This window comes from Entelurus aequoreus, linkage group LG02 (assembly GCF_033978785.1).
Source record: "Entelurus aequoreus isolate RoL-2023_Sb linkage group LG02, RoL_Eaeq_v1.1, whole genome shotgun sequence".
Lineage (NCBI taxonomy): Eukaryota > Metazoa > Chordata > Actinopteri > Syngnathiformes > Syngnathidae > Entelurus > Entelurus aequoreus.
The window spans coordinates 25,547,185-25,559,236 of record NC_084732.1 but is presented as its reverse complement, the minus strand read 5'-3'; positions in this window follow the sequence as shown (position 1 = coordinate 25,559,236).

Sequence of the window (12,052 nt, the reverse complement as noted above, 5' to 3'; positions counted from 1 at the left end):
GGAGGTCTGCAGTAGGATCGAGAGAGAGGACACGGGACAATCAAAAATGACGGGAAAGAAAAGCACAGAGAGAGAGAGCAAGATCGCATAAAGCACGATAATCGCTTACGGGACATCAACAGGTTATATTCCGGCAAGGGATGGCAGGTTGTGCAGGCTTTTGAAGGCAGGTCTGATCATCAGCTCCGGGTGTGCAGATTACCGGCGATTGATTGCAGCTGTTCGCTGCTGCTGGTCTGGGGCGCACATTGCGCGCTCTTGAAGCTGCGCTCGGTGCAGCGCACAGATGAATGCGCACTGACGCGCGCCCGGACCGTGACAATAATAACAATATCACTCATATTTGGCAAATTTTCAGGTCACGACTTGCAAATGGGGCAGCATGGTGGAACAGGGGTTAATGCATGTCCCTTACAATACAAAGGTCCTGAGTTCAATCCCGGGCTCGGGATCTTTCTGTGTGGAGTTTGCATGTTCTCCCCAGTGACTGCGTGGGTTCCCTCCGGGTATTCCGGCTTCCTCCCACCTCCAAAGACATGCACCTGGGGATAGGTTGATTGGCAACACTCAATTGGCCCTAGTGTGTGAATGTGAGTGTGAATGTGGTCTGTCTATCTGTGTTGGCCCTGTGATGAGGTGGTGACTTGTACAGGGTCTACACCGCCTTCCGCCCGAATGCAGCTGAGATAGGCTCCAGCACCCACCACGACCCCGAAAGGGACAAGCGGTAGAAAATGGATGGATGGATGGATGGACTTGTAAATGGAGTATCTTTGGCGGTTTCTGGATGTTTTTAAAGGGTTTTATGGGCGCTCTGTCTGTTGATTCAATCGTTAGCTATTTATTTACGATTTCAAATGCATAAAAAAGCCCATAATTTATGTTTTACATAAAGATTGTAAATGATAAACAGGCACATCTCTTTCCAATTTTTGCGTATTTCCAGTATGACTGATATTATGGTCAGAGTGCAGAAGCGTTCCTCCAGTGACGCAATCTGAACCCAAATCTACATAAATTGCCAAAGATGTTCGAAACAAAACATTGAAAATGGATGACTGAATTTGTGGCATTTTGTGATGTTTACACATATTTTGAGGATTGTAAATACAATTGGATATGGTTTAATGGATACAATGAAACACAAATAAGCATATAAAGTCAACTTCAACATTCTACTGGTACTTTAAGATACTGTACTAAGAAATGCAGTTAATTTGCTGTAATGGAGGTCATTATTATTAGCGTAGGTGAGCGGCTCCACACTGTGTATGGAGATACACAATTAGTTGCTAGCTGCTTGTCAGCCGGGGAACTAAAAATAGATAGTGTCAGCCAAAGGGGATCGATGGTTGTGATCGGCATTAAAAGGCGTTACTCAGCATTGGCAATCATATACTTTTTCACAAAGATCAGGTGATAATGATCGGCACATTTCTACTGCTAATACGCTAACAGTGCCTATGCTAACTTGCTGTATAGCAAGATACCAACCAAAGGATTAGAGCAGGCCCTTAAGGAAAATATATCATGTTTTGCTATAAGGCACCATATCAAAGGACTAAGGATAAATATAGATGCTAACATGCCAACTTGCTAACAGTAGGTGTATTGCTTTGATACAATTCAAGACCTGTTCTTCCTTTATTAATGTTATTCATGTGGCGTGGGCTTGTCCTTTTAAATTGACCAAATTCCTAATCCTTTGCGTCATCTCCAGTCCTCCTGTTAATTATACGAACGGCTGAGAGCGGATCATTAAATACAGGATACATTACATTTTGGACGGAGATTGGGCGCCATCCATCAAACATTGTGTCTGCTCGTTGTTCAGCAGCGTGGAACTTGAGCCTCATCAATCAAAAACCGGGCTCAGTCCTGCTGGGCGCTCACTGAAAACATTGGCTGTTGTCTTGTTAATATATCCTCAGCAGAATTTGGAATGTGCACAGGACTTTTTGTCCATGGTGAACTTAATAAAGTTATATTTAATGTAATATTTTTACAGTGAGCAGCTAATAGTTATTAAAAAAATGGGTTGTGGTCAAAATGACTTAGAAAACGAGCTTGCAGACATATTATACGCTCAACGTTTTGTAATCATTTGACAAATGGTCAATGACTTATTGTTCGTAGCGTTTTCCGGCAAAGGCGTTTCGCTTGATGGCAGCCATGTTTTCTTAACCAATGTTGCTCAAATTTTACACGCATGTGCTTGTCAGTCCCTTATAAGTGTGCACCAAATGTTGTGATAATTCGGCTGAACATGCTAAAGTCACAGTAGTAATTTGGCAGGGTGCTTCCAGCTGTGTGATAGATTTTAAGGTGATCCGAATTATGGGGGCATATTTTGGCAGTTTATTAATAACGCCACCATTTGGTGTATTTGTTGGAAAAATACAAGCACAGGCAACACAGTCAGTGTGCTAGTTTTTACACATTTTCACCCTTTTGTGTGCAACGGTAGGGGCGTATTTAGCCATTGGGAGCCCAATGCAAACCTAGTCTTCGAGGCCCTCCACATTACAATAACAACATTGTGGCCACAGTTTCTGTTTTATTATCCTCTCAAGACTCTTACTAATGTACTTGTTAATTTATTGTTAATAACTGCTTACTTTTTGATGCAACATGGTTCTATCTACACCTTGTTTATTAAGCACTTATTTATTGTGTTGTTTCTAGCCAGCTTATTTGCTTTGATTGATTGATTGAAACTTTTATTAGTAGACTGCACAGTACAGTACATATTCCGTACAATTGACCACTAAATGGTAACACCCGAATACGTTTTTCAACTCGTTTAAGTCGGGGTCCACGTTAATCAATTCATGGTGAGCTCAGCTATTAAAATGCCTGCTGCTGCTTGCGCTCGGTGTGTAACATGTTTAGCCTTGTCCTAATACTCGATCATGATATTTAGGATATTAAAAAAATGCAGTTTATTTCTCATAGTAGAGGTGATTATTATTTACTTAGGGGAGCGGCCCCACGCTGTGTATGGAGACACACAATTAGCTGCTAGCTTGTCAGCCGGGGGACTAAAAATAGATACAATATTAGCCAGAGGGGACCTGCATCTGTGATCGTAATTATTCGGCAATGGCGATTGATTGATTGAAACTTTTATTAGTAGATGGCACAGTGAAGTACATATTCCGTACAATTGACCACTAAATGGTAACACCCGAATAAGTCTTTCAACTTGTTTAAGTCGGGGTCCACTTAAGTTGATTCATGATACAGATATATACTACTTTTTAAAAAAAATCGCAAAATACTGATCTGTGGCCGATTAATCGGCACACCACTAGTAATTGATAGGAAGTTTGAAACATTGTTGATGTTGATATAATGTTGATGTGAGCCATTTTTCAGAGATCTTCATTTTGTTAGCTAAGTTGGACCATAGCGCTATTACTATCAAGGCCTGAAGTGTGTGACTGGTGGGAAAAAGAGAGGTCTTGTCGTTGGTTTTAGTTCGAATGAGACGAGAATGTTGGCTTATATAAATAAAATATACTCACTTAACTACTAAAATCTTGAGTTCCAGCTTTAAGAAATTCAAGAACATGTTTTTTATTATTAGTTTTTTTTTTTATGTCTTGCGGCCCCTGAAAATTTTAGGGTCCCAGGGCCTAATGGAAAGTGCACGAATAGTAAGTACGCAGGAGTAGAAGACTTAGCTTGCATTAATACTTTTTGGTCCTTGAAAGAATACCAACAGTAACCTTTCAGTCCAATATCAGGCCCTTTGGGGTCCGTTAGTGGTTATTGCACCTTGTGGGACAGACATTAGAACCCTATTTATGACAGATATTGTCACAGATGGCTGAACAAACTGAGGCTGGCAAAAACATGGCGTCCTTGAATGAGGTAATTACATCCGGGATGGTTTTATGTCATCCCAGATGTGACAACTGAAGACAGCTCTCGGGCGATCTTGGAAATCAATTAGCTTCTTCTGCACGCCGCCATGGTTCCCCCCATGGAGGAGTCCTCATTGTCAGCCTGGTCCCTTTAAGAAACCGATAAGACTGCGCAGCTTCGGCAGCCAGATAAGCATCTTATCGGCCTGTCGTCTGCCTCTTGACCTCTTGTATAACACGGCGTTCGACAAGCTCCCCGCAGGCTTCTACATTTAATGTAAAAATCCTGTTTTAGTCAGTGCTGAAATGTTCCAGAACCACGTCTGAGATCTGTTTGCTTGATGGTTTTATCACTGCTCGTTTTATTGGCGACATTAGAGTGTTTTCTCTACATGATTGACAGGTGCAGGGGGGGGAGGAGTGGCATTTTTTACAAAGCGGAGCATCATCAATCTCACTGCTTTCACTTTTCAAGGTGGCTCTTCTTTCAGTCGATAGACCACAGCTGACACTCGGACGGGAGCAATTCCATTAAGGAGGCAACCCGCAAAAAGGAGGCTTATCAGAGTGGAGTAGCAGCGGCGAAGGTCGGGGTGCCGCCATCTATCCTCAGGCGTGAGGCCGCGCTAACAACGTCAGCACTTTCTCTCCTTGTAGCAGTTATGCCCTTTTTGTAATTGTGGATCAAATGAACTCATCCATTGCTAATATTGTTGAACTAACACGTTAGCTCGCCTCACATTCACGCAATAATTTCCAGAAAGGTATTGTGATCTGCATCGGTATATAGACCAAGAAGCCACATTTGCAACATCCATCCGTTTTCCACCCCATGTCCCTGGGGTCGCAGGGTGGGCTGGAGCCTATCCCAGGTGCACCCGGCCGGAAGACGGGGTACACCCTGGACAAGTCGCCACCTCATCGCTGGCCCAATACAGATAGACAACATTCTGTCAGGTTCAAACACTGAACTATCTATTAAACGAGACAAGAAGCAAGAAATCAGGCAGAGTCAATTTAGCCCATGAGGAGAACACATGGAGCTGCACACTCAGTTACAGTCTCACCCTGCGCTCTAAGGTACAGCTCCCGCGCTCCTCTATTTATTCAGGAGTTCCCTAGTTAACATAACTGAGGCTGCCTCCTAAGGGACACACACATCATGCAAAGCAGCTCCAGTATGCACAATACGTGACGGAATGTGCTGGGGGCCTTGTGATTTCGCCTTGTCTCGTCTTATCTTTGTTGAGGTACTTGACCTTGGCTGTTAGCGGGCTAAAACAAAGATACCATCTGCGGCGAGGCCACCGCTCATATGCCGTGGAAGATTACAAGTCGTGTGCCTTTGTACAGATAGAAAAGTACAACTTGAGCATAATAGATAACTATAGCAACAGCCTTTAAGCATAAGAGTTGTGTGATAACTTATACATAATTATTCTAACACATTCACACACACATTCACATCGGAGGGCCAATTTAGTGTTGCCAATCAACCTATCCCCAGGTGCATGTCTTTGGAGGTGGAAGGAAGCCGGAGTACCCATAGGGAGCCCACACAGTCACAGGGAGAACATGCGAACTACACACGGAAAGACCAAGACCTTCGTATTGTGAGGTACTATGTTTTTTGTTTTTTTTAATCAATCAATCAATCAAAGTTTACTCATAGCCCTGAATCACGAGTGTCTCAAAAGGCTGCACAAGCCACAACAACATAACACAGATCACATAAATCTATATACTGTACAGTGTAAAAAAAGTGTAAAACGAAATATTCTGCAACAACAGTGTAAACATTTCAACAAAAGTGAAAGTATTGCTTATTTGCTAAAATGTGCAAAAATAAAGATAAACATCCAATACAAAAAAGTGCCAATCTAAATATTCTGGAGCACTGTAAACATTAAGTATTGCTTTTAAAATGTGCAAAATAAACATCCAGTCCAACACAGTACACAATAACCAATTCTACTCATTCCAGTGAGTGACTAACAGTTGTAATGAAGAAAGGTTAGCATGTCTACATGCTCTGCTTCTTTTCTTGTTTACAATATTCCCAGCAGCTGAAAATAGGCGCTCAGAAGGGATCGATGTGGCTGGAACTGGGAGGTAATTAGCCTTCACCTCAAGCCAGGACTGCGAGTGAGCTGAGCTGCAGTTTAAGTTTCTAAAAGGTCAACGGGCTCATAGTGATGTTACTAGTAGTTGACAGGGAGGTGTTTATTATCATTTGGGGAGAGTCCGCTGCCTGATGCTTACCTGCTAAACACCTATCTGCTCCACGCTGAAGCGCTGACTACATGCGCTCTGAATACGCACTGCTGATTGGCTGATAATGCTTCGTGTGTACCAATCAGATGGTTGTGTGGGTGGGACAATGCTGCGTGCTGAGACAGAGGCAGGAGCGAAGCAGCTTGTTAAGACTTTAGCAGCTAAAGTTAGCTTTAGCTTAGAAACTCGTTCGGTACACCCCCGTACCGAACCGAAAGTCCCGTACCGAAACGGTTCAATACAAAACACGTACCGTTACACCCCTAGTAGATACAAATGACACATTCATGTTTTTGTGTAATGATGACAACGTATGCTCACGCGGACGATTGACTAGTTGATGGTTTTCTTTTCAAATGTTCGTTCATAGCCGTTGTGCTGCTATGATAGGCCATTTACGCTCGACACAGTGTGCATTCAACAACATTATTAGGCTGTGTATTGAAATACTTCCACAACTTTTGGCGTGACTTTTCCCCCTCGCTCGCACTGCTCGCATCGTCTGCTTTGCGCTTCGCCATGACGGTAGTGTGACGTAAATATGCGACGCGTCGACGCACAAAAACGGCGTCGACGTATTTACGTAACCGATGACGTCGACTACGTCGACACGTCGTTTCAGCCTTAGAAATGTGTGCAAAACTAGAACAAAGGTATCCTATGATAAAGGAGCTGGTCGGATCACTCTGTGATGTGGCTCGCTGCAGTCAGCCACATTTTGGAACTGTCTGCATTAATTTATTTACAATAAATAAGCCGATTGACGTTTACTAATCGATTCTATAATCGACAATGTCCGAATTGCGATGCATCTAAAAATCGATTATTTCCCCCACTCTAGTAACAACTAATTTATGCACTTGCAAAAATGATTTTGCTCTCCAACTTTTCTTTTTAAACCCCTTTTTTTCTTTTCAAGATTGTAGATACTTTATTACTAATACTTTATAATATTTTTAATATTTTATTTTAATTTTAAATGTATAATTTATTTTCCAGTTTCAGCTACTGATTATAGTTTCCTAATTATTATTTTCAAAATGTTTCCATCCATCCATTTTCTACCACACACACGGTATACAGTGTATTTATGTATGTCTATATATTTATTTGATTTTAATTTTATCAAATGGAAATGTGCTTTTGTTATTTTTTTTTATCTGCCGTTGGACTCTTTTTTATTAGCAGAAGGCTTCCACTGTGGTTTAACTGAAAGCAAGCTATTTATTATGAACAGGAAAGCAGTGTGATAGGTGTAGGTCATGCTTCTTATAAATATTCCTATTAAAGGTGATTCATTGTGCTTTGCTTCATGGCAACAACAAGAAAATCTCATTCTGTTAATGCAAGCTTACCGATAGTGAAGTCTTTTGTCTTTCCAGCTTTATGAATCCAATTTATCTGCTGTGAGGCCAACCTCATGTGTTCATCCGTCACCAGCGTCCTTGCAGCTCACCTCCATGGCTGCTGCTCGATATAAGGCGGCAGATTAAGAAGAGGACGGGGAGCCTTTTAGAAAACATCCAGGAGGGCCATCATCTTTTTGGCCCGCCAACATCAGCTGATGGAGACATCAGGGACACATGTTCCTCCTGCAGAAGATGCACTGTGTGCTTCTTGATGTGAGCATTGATTAATTATTGATTAGGCTGAAAGGAATAACACGGTGTCGATCCAAAAGGTTAATCATATACAGTCATCCCTATTTAATCTCTAAGTGGTTACGGACATGACCGCGATAAATGAATTTTCGCGAAGTAGGAATTATAAAAAAAGAAAAGTAACAGCATAACTTTTTAATTAAGCTTTAACATTACGAGAGCCTTCGAGACATGAAACAACCTTTAATATCCTTTACACTCTTTTAATCCAACATAGTAATGCTCCCTAAGGCTGAGCCAATCAGTGGCCACAATACTGAACTGATTGGTTTGGTCTCTTCAAGTGACCAATACTACAGTAGTGTTGATATGTTTACATTATTTACCCATGTTTACGCTTAAACATGCTTGATTTAGGAACCCAAAAATTATAGAATATGCTTTCAAAAAATAGTATTAAAAATCTGCGATGTAGTGAAGCCGCAATATTTAAAGCACAATGTTGCGACTGTAAACATAAACAGTAAAAGACCATTAAAAAAAAAAGTAAATTTAATATTAACTATAATATGCCATCATTTAGTAGATAATAGGGGTGCTGGAAAAAAAATCTAAAAAAAATCTAGCTTAGTTTTTTCTAATCATTTTTTAGGTTATCTCAGTGCTTACCCTCTGCGTGAATACGTCAGCGGCTGAGAGGGGCTTTTGTAACCTGTAACTGTAAGCTCTTATAATAATGTTTACAGTGCATCCGGAAAGTATTCACAGCACTTTACTTTTTTCACATGTTTTGTTATTCCAAATCGCAATACATTCATTTGTGTCCTTTACATTCTACACACAACACCCCATAATAACAATGTGAAGGTTTTTTGGGGGGCTTTTTTAAGGGCAATTGTATTTAAAAAAAAAAAAATCACGTGAATAAGTGTTTACAGCTTTTGCTCAATACTTTTTTGATGCACCTTTGGCAGCAATTACAGCCTCGTTTTTTTTTTTTTTTAATACGAGGCCACAAGCTTGGCACACCAATCTTTGGACAGTTTTGACCGTTCTTCTTGGCAGCACTATTCATGTTGGATTGGCGTTTTTTTCCCCCTTTTATCCAGGAGATCTCTGTACATTGTTGCATTCATCTTTCCCTCCATCCTGACTGGTCTCCCAGTTCCTGCCGCTGAAAAACATCCCCACAGCATGATGCTACCACCACCATGCTTCACTGTATGCTTCACTGATGGAGGGAGCTGCCATGCAAGGCCCTAACCACGACCCATCAGGAGCAAGGGTGAAGTGTCTTGTTCAAGGACACAACGGACGTGACAAGGTTGGTAGAAGGTGGGGATTGAACCAGGAACCCTCATGTTGCTGGCACGACCACTCTCCCAACCGCGCCACGCCGGTTGGGAGAATAGGTGTGCCAAGCCTATGGCCAAAAATGTATGTATTACATTTTGGAATAGGACTGTTACATAACAAAATGTGGAAAAAGTGAAGCGCTGTGAATACTTTCCAGACGCACTGTATGCCAAATATATCGCTAGGATTGGGAATAGATTCTGAATTGTATTGTCACCCCAAGAATCGGAATCGAATCAAGTTTCAATCTTATCCCAAGTGGATAAACTTAAAGTATAACAGTAAATCACCAATTTACACCATACTTGCCAACCATTCCGATTTTCCCGGGAGACTCCCGGATTTCAGTGCCCCTCACGAAAATCTCCCGGGGCAACCATTCTCCCGAATTTCTCCCGATTTCCGCCCGGACAACATTATTGGGGGCTTGCCTTAAAAGCACTGTCTTTAGCGTCCTCTACAACCTGTCGTCACGTCCGCTTTTCCTCCATACAAACAGCGTGCCGGCCCAGTCACATAATATATGCGGCTTTTACACACACATAAGAGAATGCAAGGCATGCTTGGTCAACAGCCATACAGGTCACACTGAGGGTGGCCGTATAAACAACTTTAACACTGTTACAAATATGCGCCACACTGTGAACCCACACCAAACAAGAATGACAAACACATTTCGGGAGAACATCCGCACCGTAGCACAACATAAACACAACAGAACAAATACCCGGAACCCCTTGCAGCACTAACTCTTCCGGGACGCTACAATATACACCCCCCGCTAGCACCAAACCCCGCCCCCCCCCCTCCCCATCTCCCGAATTCGGAGGTTTCAAGGTTGGCAAGTATGATTTACACAGGTCATAAAAAGTGTCTAATGGTGAGAGTTTCACCCTGAAAATAGTTATTTGGCTAAGTTGAAAATAATTAGATGTTCTATGTACTTAAAATTATTGAGCTATTTTAATTTCAACTAAATTTGTATTCAAACGATTTTTCCAATGACAAAAACAATCGCGGTGATAAAATGAAGGAATTCCCGATAGTATCTTGATGTCATCACTGAGAGAACCTTCTTAGTTGTGACATGGGAGCCTTTCCAAAGATGAATTAGTCTCCACTCATATTGCATGAATCTCTTATTTGTAATTATCATCGGCTCATTATTTTCCATGAAGAGCCCATCGAATGCTTAATGAGAAAAGAGACGAATGCCTCGCTGAAGATCGATGCCGGTAAAAGAAGTGTGCAATGAGGAGCGACGTGAGGGAATTGCGGGCAGATGGATGGTCCATTTCACTGGGACCCATTCCTCTCCTTATTGATCCCCCAGTGCAGGCCCAAGCGGGGACCAGAGACAACGTGACGAGGTGCATCCATAACAACCTGCCACTCTAAACAGATGTTGCAACAATAGCTAACGCGTGCATCTCAACTAAGCATTTCCATTCCAATTGTCTTTATTGCCGAATAGCAGGATTTATCTGCGGTTGTTAGCAATCTGTCCCTTTTATCTCCAAAAAAGAGGTTTTGTCTCTTCAACACAAAGCTCTCCTTGCAACGTCCCTCTCCTCAACACTCGCATTGTGCTTCAGTGTAAGTGGGGGAACTTTCTGCAACAGTGCCCACACATTATTGAGCCAGCATCTGGAATAAGTCATAGCTCCGCTAATGGAAATCCATTTAGCTTGGTAGCGATGGAAGCGACTAGCGCAGGGGAGCAGAACGTCATAGCGGCTTTCTGTAAGCACTGCAAGGGGGAGCAGGCGACGTTCAAAGTGAAAAGCCGTCCCTAAAAAAGGTAAATGCTTCAATTCATCCATCCATTTGCTAGATCGCTTATTCTATTCTGTGTTGTTGGGCACCAGTTGTTCAAAAGGTGCAATCTGGATCTAAATTATCGGCAGAGATGTCCGATATTATCGGCCGATAAATGCTTTAAAACAGGGGTGTCCAAACTTTTTCCACTGAGGGCCGCATTCTGAAAAATCAAAGCAAGTGGGGGCCATTTTGATATTTTTTATTTTAAAAACCAATACAATATACAGTATGTATAAAAAATATACATTTAGGCCTCCACTCAGGCTTGATCCCGGGGACCTCAAAAGGTTTTGGTCAAAAAAATATTAAAAATGTATCATTATTCAGTATTATTATTTTTATTATTATTCAAGTTTTAAATCTCTAGATCAACATTAGGTCTATCTGTCAATATAATGCTTTCAAAGATTTAAGTTGTATGCTCTTGTTGTCAAAGGAATCCCTGTTTTTTTATGGAAAAAATACAAAATATGCAATATTTTCACACAATAAAATTTTTAAGTGGAAAATCTGAGATTATAGAATAATTGGAGCCTTAAAAAGGTCAATAACTCATAACATTGATTTTAATTAGTTATTATTTTTTGAGCAATGACACTTAAAAGCAAATCACACTAAAATTATTGGGTAACCAAATAATTAGTGTTAAAAAATAAATTTTTTGTTTTGTTTTACTGTTTACTTTTAACACAATAATCTCGAGATCAACTTCAGATCTATCCGTCAATTATAAGTTTTATATTATGTCTCCAATTAGAGCTAGAATTCAAATACTTTGTTAGATTTTGAAATTTTTTGAGACGATTCTATTATTTCTACCTTATTGGTCTTTTGTGTCCCATAGTCTATCATTTCAATTGTATGGCTTGAAAATCAGTTGAACTTTTTTTTATCTACTGCATGATGAATGTTATTTGACCAGTTACAATTAGATTTAAATTAATTGTGTTCCTGAAATCCAACCTGGATACACCATCTGAATTTTTGGATCAAAGTTGTCCAAATCTTTTAAAAAAAAGTTTTTAACACCACAAATTGTGGGTTTGATCCAGATTAAAACCAAAATTGGATTATGTGATCTCATCCGATTTCATAATTCCTCAACCCATTTCAAGATCTGATTCAATCCAT